This window comes from Cydia strobilella, chromosome 18 (genome assembly GCF_947568885.1).
Source record: "Cydia strobilella chromosome 18, ilCydStro3.1, whole genome shotgun sequence".
Lineage (NCBI taxonomy): Eukaryota > Metazoa > Arthropoda > Insecta > Lepidoptera > Tortricidae > Cydia > Cydia strobilella.
In genome coordinates this window covers 1041816-1054429 of record NC_086058.1, presented here as the reverse complement: position 1 = coordinate 1054429, position 12614 = coordinate 1041816, and positions in this window count along the sequence as shown.

Sequence of the window (12614 nt, the reverse complement as noted above, 5' to 3'; positions counted from 1 at the left end):
AATTCGCAAGTGTAAATATAAAATATATCATAGTTGGTTTGGGAAAATCATAGGGAGCAAAATAGTACTCAGTAGCAGCTGAAGACAGGCAGGGTCTACCGCGAAAACCGAAATTCGCAAATTGCGGGGATCTTTCTTTTTTACTCCAATAAAGGCGTAATTAGAGTGACAGGGAAAGATGCCCGCAATTTGCGAACTTCGATTTTCGTGGTTATAGCCCTGTTATAAAAAGAGAACTGGTTTTCACCGGGATGACTCCGGTTTCCTCACAATGTTTTTTCATCATCCCAATTTTCAGCCAGCGATCAATGTCGAAAGCATTTAAGTGTTTATCTGCTTGAATTTAGCTTACATTGTCCGTCACTGTGTTAATCTGTGGTCCCTGATTCACGTGCGTGCGCGCAGCGAAGTTGACATTAAAACGACGCATGAGTATAAATTACTGCCGTAACATCTTTGAAATGCACTTGCGTGATATACTGAGGGATTTAGAGATCCAGAGGCAGAGAAATATTATGAAGGGTAAAAGTATCTTTGTAATAACAAAGATTCATTTAGGTATTTGAAGTCTGAAAAAAACCGGCCAAGTGCGAGTTGGACTCGCGCACCGAGGGTTCCATACTTTTTAGTATTTGTTGTTATTTCTGTTGCCGCTATGGCAACAGAAATCCATCATCTGTGAAAATTTCAACTGTCGAGCTATCACGGTTGATTAGCTACAGCCTGGTGACAGACGGACAGCGGAGTCTTAGTAATAGAGTCTCGTTTACCCTTTGGGTACGGAACCCTAAAATATGTTTAAACCTTTAACAATACAGAACCATAAGAAAAATCCAGCATTTACCGTCACTTTTTGCTCGTAAATTTATTTCCAAAGCGCTCAATCTCATTGTGCACTTCTAAAGAAGTTTTATTTCCTTCTCTGAATTGTGAGTTTGGTATTAAAATTTTATGGTTCGAACCTTAATGTGCGATTGTTGATGTGAGTAAACAGTCTGTTCACGAATGTTGACCTGAATGAGTTGTTTCGAAGTTCCACTTAAATGATTAATAGAATAAGGTGTACACCGTAAAATGGGGTGAGTAGGGTTCGCGGGAAAAGTTGGGTTACGAGTGGGGAGAGAAGGTATGAAGGGGGGTGAGATGGGTTTTTATTGTTTTTAAGGCTACTGCTACAAAAATAATGTATTCCAATTTAAAATGGAGCTATAGTAATACTCATAATTAAAAAACAAACAAACGATCCAACAATCTTCCAAAATCACCTTTGTATGAAAACCCATCTCACCCCAATTACGAGGGACTACGGGGTGAGGTGGGACTTCCTGTTTATCGTCAAGGTTATGAAATGAAACTACCCAAAATAAAATAAAAACTAAAATACAAACGTCCGGAACACTTATAATATACACCATTTAGTAAGTAAGTAAGTAAGTAAATATTCTTTATTGCACCAAAATTATACATCAGTTCAGTTTGCATATGTAAAAATAAAATGTTATCGAGGTTTGAATGTCAGTTTTGTTCCTGCTCACCCCATTTTACGGTACTTTGCTAATCCGCCAAATCCTCGTTTCTCCTGATGATGCATCGTAGAAGCGAAACACCTTGCTCCCCTTGGCTATACTTATTCGCAAATTCCCAGGAGATTCCGCTAAGCAGTTTTGGTTGTAGATGGAACTTGGCACGGGTTACACAGTCATCAAAAATGAGATGCTAATGAAGCCGCATCTCCTGGGAATATGCGAATAGATTGACCAGGGGGCCGAGTTTTGAATTTCGAGCACTCGATTTCGTCATTTAAATATCTGTGGAAAACGGCGTTGATATTTTTGAAATACGAGCAATAGAAATTGGGAATCTAGTGGTATTGACTACTCGTTTTCAATTATATTAGTAGAATTAAAATGCCTAGCAGTGGAGATATATTGAAGGGAGCTACACGAAATTGAGCGCTCGAAATAAAAATCGGCACCCTGCACGTTATTTCGTGCATTAACCAGCACAATCCGCTTGCCGCAGCCGCTTCTTTTCGCCATCGCCCTACGCGACAACATTACCATCCTCACCACTTAGATGGTTGGCAGTCCTCAACTGTGCGTTTCTCTAGAAACTTCCTGCCTCGCACAGCTAAACTGTGGAATGGACTGTCGCCTGCGGTATTTCCGGCCCGATATGACCTTCAAACCTTCAAGAAAAGAGCGTACTCCCATCTTAAAGGCCGGCAACGCACTTACAACCCCTCTGGTGTTGCGGGTGTCCATGGGTGGCGGTAATCGCTTACCATCAGGTGATCCGTCTGCTCGTTTGCCTCCTATTTCATAAAAAAAAATCGGCGACTACAAACATTTTTTTAATCACCGTCAACCGTTGTGAATTAGGTATGGCGGGGTGAGTAGAGAAGACCGATCGTACCCACACAAATTTTAATGCTATAATTACTGTTACCTATTTTCAATCGCATGGTAGGTACAGGTACTTGTAGGTATATTTTATATAGAATGTTTTTAAGAAATTATGTAAATGTCATTTCTGGGTTTAAATAGCAATAGGGATACTTATTACTATTTGTGACGTTTTCAATCAAAAGGTACCACATTGTCGCTTATCATAAGGACAAAAATTGCTTGTATCTTTATACGAAAAACCTGTCAGAGCGTCATTATGGCAAGCGACAATGTGGTACCTTTTGATTGAAAACGTCACAAATAGCAATAGGGATACTTATTACCTATAATACATTTTCTCTTTAATGACTTATCAGCTTTTATAACTTTATATGGGACATTACTTCAGTCTCTATAAATTAGGTACGTAAGTTATATTTATACCAATTTAGTTCAAGTACCAATGGTACTTAAACTTCATTAGGTACCTACTTCGCTAGATCATTATATCATATAATTAACTGAGCTCATAATGTATACGAAAAGATAATGAATATGGGGCATTATCTATGAAAAGGGACCTTATTGTCGATGGCGCTTACGCCGCACAGCGTCGCGCGGCATTGTATTTATATCGGAGCATCGTTTATAATGGCGTAAGCGCCATCGACAATAAGGTCCCTTTTTATAGAAAATACCACATATATGCAGTGTTGGACGATGGCCTATTTCTCCGTGCACTAAATATGTTTACTTATGGCTGTCGTTTTAAAGGTCTTCGGGTATTTAATCGATTTCTTATGTTTTATAAGATAGGATTACATACTATAGATACCGCATTATGACGGACTTGTTTTTACTTGTCTTTATTTACGGCCTCCTAGCCCAGTGGGTAGTGACCCTGGCTATACGAAGTAAGAGGTCGCGGGTTCGAATACTGGTCAGGGCATTTATTTGTATGTTCATCACAAATAATAATTCACAAATAATTGGTCCTAAGTTATGGATGTTTTCTATGTATTCAAATATTTATCTATCATCTTCCTCGCGTTGTCCCGGCATTTTGCCACGGCTCCATGGGAGCCTGGGGCCGCTTGGCAGCTAATCCCAAGAATTGGCGTAGGCACTAGTTTTTACTAAAGCGACTGCCATCTGACCGTCCAACCCAGAGGGGAAACTAGGCCTTGTCGGGATTAGTCCGGTTTCCTCACGATGTTTTCCTTCACCGAAAAGCGACTGGTAAATATCAAATGATATTTCGTACATAAGTTCCGAAAATCTCATTGGTACGAGCCGGGGTTTGAACCCGCGACCTCCGGATTGCAAGTCGCACGCTCTTACCGCTAGGCCACCAGCGCTCTATTCAAATATTTATCTATATCTATTTATAATATACAGTGTGGAAAAAAATAATGGGCCCTGAAGGGAAAGTGCCTTAAAACTTTAAGTCAGCTCATTTTACTTATAGGAAACATTCTTTTATTTTTAAAAAGAAACAAAACTTACAAAGGGTAAAAACGGGACCCAATTACTAAGACCCATCTGTCCGTCTGTTTGTCTGTCCGTCTGTCTGTCTGTCCGTCTGTCTGACACTAGGCTGTATTCATGAACCGTGATAGCTAGACAGTTGAGATTTTTACAGATGTATTTCTGTTGACGCTATAACAACAAACACTTAACATAATAAAATAAATATGTTCCCGTACAACAAACGTGATTTTTTTGCCGTTTTTTGCGTAATGGAACGGAACCCTTCGTGCGCGAGTCCGACTCGCACTTGGCCGGTTTTTTATGATATGAAAGGTTAACTAGCAGAGGAATCGCCTGATGGTAAGCAATCATCGCACCTCCAACAGCACCAGAGGGGTTGCAAGTCCGTTGCCGGCCTTAAGATGTGGGTAGAGACTTTTTTTGAAGGTTTGAAGGCCGTATCGGTCCGGAAATACTGCGGGCGACAGTTCATTCCACAGTTTAGCTGTCATCATCATCATCATCATCCTGCCCTTTTCCCAACTTCATTTGTTGTCAGTGGTGGGATGTTTTGCGTCTTCAGGTCTCTTTTGACAGTGGACCACCAGGAAGCCGGAGGTCTACCCGATGCTCTTTGCTTGGTGGTGATATTAAGCACGGTTTTTACGGAATAGTTGTCGTCCCGTCTCATCACATGACCGTACCATCGGAGTCTGCCCTCTCTGTGTTTTTCGGTTACAGGTGCCACCTTGAAGGATCCTCGTACGTACTCGTTCCGCACTTTATCTTAGCGCGTTACGCCACCTGCCCAACGAAGCATTTTCATCTCCGCTGTATGAAGTTGTTGCTCATGTTTCTTCAAGGCGGCCCAACATTCAGAGCCATACAGCATAGCTGGTCTAACGACCGTCTTAAATATTTATTCCACAGTTTAGCTGTGCGAGGCAGGAAGTTTCTGGAAAACGCACAGTTGAGGACTGCCAGCCGTGGTAAAGATGGAAATGTTGTAGCGATGGCGGGAGCAGAAACGTCTAAAATGCGTTGTATTTATGTCATAGAATGCTGTATCTAGTGGGTGAATCATCTCAATGCACTAGTAATAGATTTTATGGTAGACATGCCTTAAGTAATAGACCCTAAATGTCTAGAAAACAGAACACTCTGAATCAATATGGCGCAATGATACTGTTAAATTCTAGTTAAGTTTTATTGTAACTATATAAGGGGATATATGTCAACGAGTATATATATTTGGGCCAGTTAGTCTCTTTCTGCGACAGGCAAGACAAGGAAGTTGAGCGCCGTGTTCAAAACGCCTGGAAGAGCTACTGGTCCATGAAGGAGCTAATGAAGGGGGACCTTCCAATGTCACTAAAGCGTAAACTCGTTGACATGTGTATTCTGCCTGTCCTAACCTACGGTGCCCAAACATGGTCGCTCACCGAGAGTCAAAAGTCCAAATTGAAGGTTTGCCAGAGAGCAATGGAGCGCAGCATTCTAGGTGTCACAAGGATGGATCGCATCCGAAACACTACACTGCGCTCCAGAACAGGCATAGCTGACGTAGGGGAGAAGACCGCTAGGCTGAACTGGGACTGGGCAGGTCACGTCTGCCGCATGCATCCGGATAGGTGGGCTAGTATAGCCACCAAGTGGATGCCGCAAAAGAAGCGATGCGAAAGAGATGGCGGGATGACTTAGACACTTAGACAGTTATTAGTGAAGAATAACTGGCCGGAAACAGCTCAACAACGGGAGTCATGGAAATCAAAGGGAGATCCCTTTGCCCAGCAGTGGGAGGGTTTGAACAAGTTTAGCAACTATTTTTTTTTTTTATTAAGAAACAAACAGTCTCGTATCTGTAACATTAGGTACAATTGTAGTTACGTGGTAGTTGCTAATGTTGTAGACTTACAGTTTCCTTATGTATGTAAACCTAAACATTAAAACAATTATATTATCTTATACCTTTAAACGAGCAATTCTTGTATATATATTTCGGGGATCTTGGAAACGGCTCTAACGATTTCGATGAAATTTGCTATATGGGGGTTTTCGGGGGCTAACAATCGATCTAGCTAGATCTAATTTGCAACACCCTTCTGGGGTCCATGTGATACTTACTTATATACTCTGTATTTTTTTGTAAAAACTTTTTACCATATTATATTATGATTATGATTATCTCCCGGGAAAACGCGCATTTTTGAAGTTTTTATATGTTTTCCGAGCACAGTTCGGTCTCCCAGATATTATTTACTAATTTAGTAGTAGAAGTAGTAGTAGTAGTAGTAAACTCTTTATTGTACAAATATACATATTAAAAATTACATGGTACAAATAATAAGATGTACAAAGGCGAACTTATCCCTTTGAGGGATCTCTTCCAGTTAACCTTTGAGTAGATGAGAGGAGAAAGTGAAAAGAGGGTGACAAATGTAGCAAAATGTACAACAAGGTACCAGAAAGATAAAGGATATAAATACATACAAAATTAATAGGATAAACATATAATGTATTACACAAAAAAACTAATTTAAGTTCTAATAATAACTATCTGTCGATATAATCCTGCGTAAGTACGCACGTCAATGATCAATACGTGCCGATACATCGTCAGGTGTGCGTGCGCCGATTAACTTAGTACACGCAATTATGAAGCCTATTCTAAATGTATTATGGTTTGAAGTAGTGTGAATTTTTAAGCGGAGGGCGTTGGGCAAATAGATTTGTGACACGTGTAAGAGTTTTTAAAACGATGTCTTAGGTGAAGTAGATCATAAAATGGTATAATTAATTAATTATAAATAGGTACACTTAGACATATTACAGGATTAGTACCTACGCAAGTACCCATTACATAGAACTCGATTCAGGCGTTCCTCATTTAGCTCGCCTACAAATATTTTCGCCTCTATAGGGAGCGTGCATAAACTGTAGGGGGCAGCACAGATGACGTCAGATTTTTGGCGCGAGGCATAAATGTGTAGTTTATGCTTCCAAAGTAGCCCACAAGATGGCAGCACTTGCTTTGGCGTGAAGTGTCAACGTACATGTGATGTACATGTTTATGGTTCCGATTTAGGCCACAAGATGGCAGACCCTCCAACGCGCACGGTCTCTATCTTTTAGTCATAAATTGTAGACTCTAAAATCTCCACAAGCAGATAACAAATCTTCCATTTTATCCAAAAACAAAATTGACTTGATGTATGGAAAAGTAACAGATAAAAATTTAAAATTTAAAAACTAGATATATAGTTATAGTTGGTCAAACCAAATTGGCAGTAAATAAGAACAAAAAAAATTATACTCATCCTTTTCATTTGGGTGCTAGTACTAGTGTAAGACAAAGATAGTATGATTCTCTGTGTCTATGTTTGAAATGAGACAGTCCTTTGACAAACTATATAAAGATGTTTGGTCACTAAATAAATAAGGAAATTATAAATATGTAAATACTAAACCTTAACTATAACCTAAACATCTATATAACTATAAATCTATATATTTATATATCTAGTTTGCGATCTAAGTAACACAATATGGATTTTAAAATTTAAAATAAACAATTTTTTATTTTTTCTATTTGTTATAAATATGGATGGTATAGAAAGGATGCCAATCTCTTATGGCAGAATTGTTGCAAAAGTGACCGCTTTCAGCTTTAAATAATAGTTCCTAATCTCTCCGGTGGCGCTAGTCAGGCTCTGGGACATGAGTACAACATGAACCATATAAGGCAACAAATAACCCGACCAAATTACGTAGGTTGTTTTTGGTAGTATTTCGGTGTATGGTGGAGCCGCCTGATTACTGTTTTTTGATTGACACTTTTCAATATATAGAAATTTGGCTCCTTTATATAGTCTCCATGGTTATAAAATTCAAAATGTGTCATCCGGCCTGATTCGAACTTTCAACGTTTTCGTTTGAAGAAACGTCATTTTTGACACTGACATATCCGATCCACATCGTATCTTTAGCAAATTTTTGACGTATCTTAAAGTTCGAATCAGGCCTATCATTTCAATTCCCAAAGCATAACAATCATGTTCTTAAAAAGCACTACTGTAAGTAAGTATAGGTATAAGAAGTCCGAAACATTTCCTTCCCAATCAGTATCCTAAATCTAAAACCAAAGCTTTTTAAATTAGCCGAAACTCCAAACAATGTATCGACAAGAAGATTTATAATGGCAACTTAGTTCCGTTGCCAAAGTAGAAAAAACAAATCAAACGTAACAAGAGAGGCTACCGGATCACGGAACAATTGACCACTGGAGGTGTGGAGTAAGTTATGAGATATTGTATTTTTATAGCATTAAGCAAAGTAACATTTTCTGTTAGTCTTCTTCCTCCTTGCCGCATCCGGCAATGGCGACCCCATTAACAATTCTTGTCCGGATTATGAAATGCCCTAATGTGATAAATTGAAGATGCGGTCACAGGATGCGCAATGGAGTTGTCCAGTCGAGTTGCGGGTGTACGTGTAGGAGGGCTTAGGTCGTGTCTTGCGGATATGATTTTCTGTTATGTTACGTTCTGGCCCCAATTTCACATCGGTGACAGGTGCGACAATTGTCACAAAATATGACATATGTAGAATTATCGGTTAATTATAAAATTGTAATAGTCACGTGTCGCTAGACAATAATTGTTGCTCGACATATTTTTTTTCACTGATAATAGTAGCCGTGGTGAAATAGGGGCCTGGTCATGACACCTGCAGCACCAGACGGATTGCAAGACAGTTGCCGGCCTTTAAGATGGCATACGCACTTCTTGAAGATTTTAAGGTCGTATCGGTCTTTCCACTGAGCTTGTCTATGTTGACCATCTGCCTGATATTATACTGGTATAACTTGCCTAAAACCCGTTAGTCCGTTTGGTGGACGCCATTCGGAAGATCGTGGGGCACTTCTGGATGAGACTAGCCCACACCGGGATAAGTGGTGTACACGAAGAGAAGATATGCTCAGGAGGGCGCCAGCTAAAATGATGAACTCGCTCACATCTTATCGCTTGTAAAAAGCACTCGACTCATCGGAACCTGTGTTACGATACCCAGCTGAGTTTAATACGGTCCGGGCTACAGCCAATTCATGAAACTATTCACAAGCGTATAGTCTGTCCGCTTTTATATGATCAAGGAAGTTCGCCATAGTAAATCTATGGCGAACTTGATCTTAGAAGTCGGACAGGCTACTGGACTGGATATCCTTCGATATCTCCCCGAAAGGGTTCATCCTAATGGATGGATTGGATGGATGGGTGGACGTAATTAACATTACGTCACACGAATTTTGAGTTTTTTTGACCCAGTCATTAGTAAGTGTAAGCGAAACCAAATATCGAAAGTTGAAAAATCGAATATTGTGAGTGTTGTGTGTCGACCCGGTAGCATCCCTAGTGCGCAAAACGTTCAAGTTAATAAACAAGACCAAGTGCGGGTAGTTCGAAAAACTCGCGCGCCTAGAAGATGTTGATGTCAACTTTAGCCAGTCTTCTCCGAGACCACGGGGACAACGCCGTCCTCGAAACGTCGGAGGTACATTTTAAAACTATTTTACGCGATTAAGTCCCGTGGAGATAAATAATAATGAGTAAAAATCGTGAAAGTTTAAATCAGTGAATTTTTCGGAACTTATTATTATATGAACAAGTTTGGGAACAAATCAAATTATTTTATTAAATATTTTGATTTGTGTTTTTTAAAGTAGTCACACTACTATATATAAATTAAAAACTGTAATAGATGTCCGGCCTTCACCACTGGAGGGCTTCGTCACTTTTTCTTTAATATATGACATCTATTACAGTTTTTATTATTATATATTATTATATTGTTTAATACACTAGCAGCTGAAAGCGCTTGTTTTTTTAACAATTTTGTTTTGTTTTTTTTTGTTTCGTTCTTGTTTTTTATGTACGAAATATCATTTGATATTTACCTACCACTCGCTTTTCGGTGAAGAAAAACAGCGTGAGGAAACCGGACTAATCCCAATATAGCCTAATTTACCCTCTGGCTTGGAAGGTCAGATGGCTGTCGCTTTCGTGAAAGCCTACGCCAATTCTTGGGATTATTTGCCAAGCGGACCACAGGCGGATCAAACATTCTAATCTGGACAGCAATGTGGCAATGAAAATATCGCATTTACGATGATGTCGCCTACTTTAGGCTGCAGCAGGAATGGTGCTGCATCTTGATATGAAGGGTACACGGAAACCGCCCACTTTAGGCTGCAGCAGGAATGGTGCTGCATCTTGATATGAAGGGTACACGGAAACCGCCCACTTTAGGCTGCAGCAGGAATGGTGCTGCATCTTGATATGAAGGGTACACGGAAACCGCCCACTTTAGGCTGCAGCAGGAATGGTGCTGCATCTTGATATGAAGGGTACACGGAAACAACATGTTAGTCACTTAAGTAACATTTTGAGTAATCGCGGTTTAAAAATTTGGAACCATGTCAAAATGTATGGTAATTCCGTTACCAGGTCTTTTTTAACAAAAAAAAAGTTGTGTTACATATATTATACAGTGGTAGCAAAATATACAACTAATAGTTAATTAAATGAAAAATCTAATCTCATTTTCCGAAAAAAGTGACTAGACATGTTCTTTCCGTGTACCCTTCATAATTATAACCTTAAGTTATGGCCGAATAATCTAAATGTGTCGTTGCAGAGGTCAAGCCAAAAGAGATATAAGCTGATAGATAAGGAAAAATGGTTTGTGAATAGTGTTGGGCTCTCTGGGTGTAACTGGAACTGCACAAACGCTTCTGTAACACTATCTAGTTATCTAAAATTCACGGTTCACAGCTTCCTCCGAGACTCAAGACATGAAGACATCAAATCAATACACACATCATACAAGTTGAAGATGGCGAGCCACTGGACGGCTAAAGGATGACTCACGTTAACCGGGCCGTGTCCTGGCCGGAGCTTCCGGCGCTTACTTTTCTATGACATGACAGGTGATCACGTGGTGCTTTCCATAGAAAACGAAGCGCCAGAAGCTCCGGCCCGGACACGGCCCGGTCTAACGTGAGTCATCCTTAAGTCACACTTTCCTTAGTTAGTACCTCTATGACGACTATTTTGGTTTATAAAATTCAATACTTTTGAATTAGAGAGGCCCCAGCAATGATTAGTTCAGTCGCTGGGATAAAAATTAGAGCAAAACCGGTCGTTGTGGGGATCTTTGTTTCTCCCAAGGATCTAGTCCTCTCCCAAGATCTAGCAGTCTGTGTGGACTTCTGTTAGCTGTTGTTATGATGATACCTACCTACTTCATCATCATGTCAGCCGATAGACGTCCACTGCTGGACATAGGCCTCCCCCAAGGCTCGCCACTCCGATTGATCGTATGCCGCTCGCATCCACCGAATTCCCGCGACCTTCACCAGGTCGTCGTTCCATCTTGTTGGAGGCCTACCGGCAGTTCGTCTTCCGGTACGCGGACGCCACTCCAGAACCTTCCGGCCCCACCGGCCATCAGTTCTGCGAGCTATGAACTTATACAAAAGTATTATTAAACCGTATTTACTCTTCCATATTACATTCAAAGGCATACGAAGCGTTTGCACAGAGCAACATCCTTTAAGCTGCAAATAAAATGCAAAGATAAATAGCTAACAGATAATCCTTCCCAATCTTTTAACAACATCAACATTTACAAAAAAAAATAAACCCTGTTACAATGAGTTAAGGTAGTTGTTAAATTGCAAAATTGAGAGCGATACGAGGTTTCATTGTTTAAATACTAGAGCTTTGAGCAGCATTCGTGTAACTTATGTGGACCACTTACAAATGTTAACCCGTAGAGCGCCCCAGTATCAGTATGGAACTCCTATACTAACTAGTATAACACGTACAAGTTTGGGAACAAATCAAATTATTTTATTAAACTTGTTCATAGATGGCAGCACCAGTCTCTCTCGCTAATTCGTAAGGAGTTCGTTTAGGTGCAAGCGCGCACTGCTTGCCCTTAGAGCTGGTCAAAGACGCCTAGTCTTACTTAGATGGCATATAGTCGAGAAATTCGGACGGGCATCGCCGGGGTGGCCTAGGGGTTCATGGTATTAGCCGCGATAGCTAAAGACGCCGGTTCGAATCAGGCCTTCACCACTGGAGGGCTTCGTCACTTTTTCTTTAATATATGACATCTATTACAGTTCTTACTATAACACGTGTTAGACTTATACTAGGGCGCTGCACGGGTTAAAAATGGGTTCTAAATTGAGTTTTTGCGGTCAGTATACAAATTCAATGGAGATTGAGCGTGCCAAGCTGAAATATTTGCAAAGGAAATGTCTGAACTTATAGTACATTGTGATGTGGTCAAAATTGTTAATGAAAGTTTAATAGACACTCGAATTTATTCAGATTGTAACTAGGTATGGCTAAATAGAGTTTACAATTCTATATATGCAATACAAATACAAATGCATGCGAGAGTCCCTGACTTCATCGCCATTCTGAGAGCCAGGTCGGCTGCCTTCCGGGCGAGACTGCTAGCCTCTAACAATGAAATTCTGCCACTGGTAGCTAAAGACTACAGTGACGAATTTAACAAATTGGCGAAAACTGCACCGGTCCGAGAACGGCCATTTTTAGTGCATAAGTTTGTAAATGTTTTATTTCATTGTTTTTGTTTGTAAGTTTTAGTATTTTGTTCTGTATTTTTTTTGTTTATTTGTACACCTTTATATTAGATTGTAAAAATTGGGTTTCTTGCCTGCCAAAT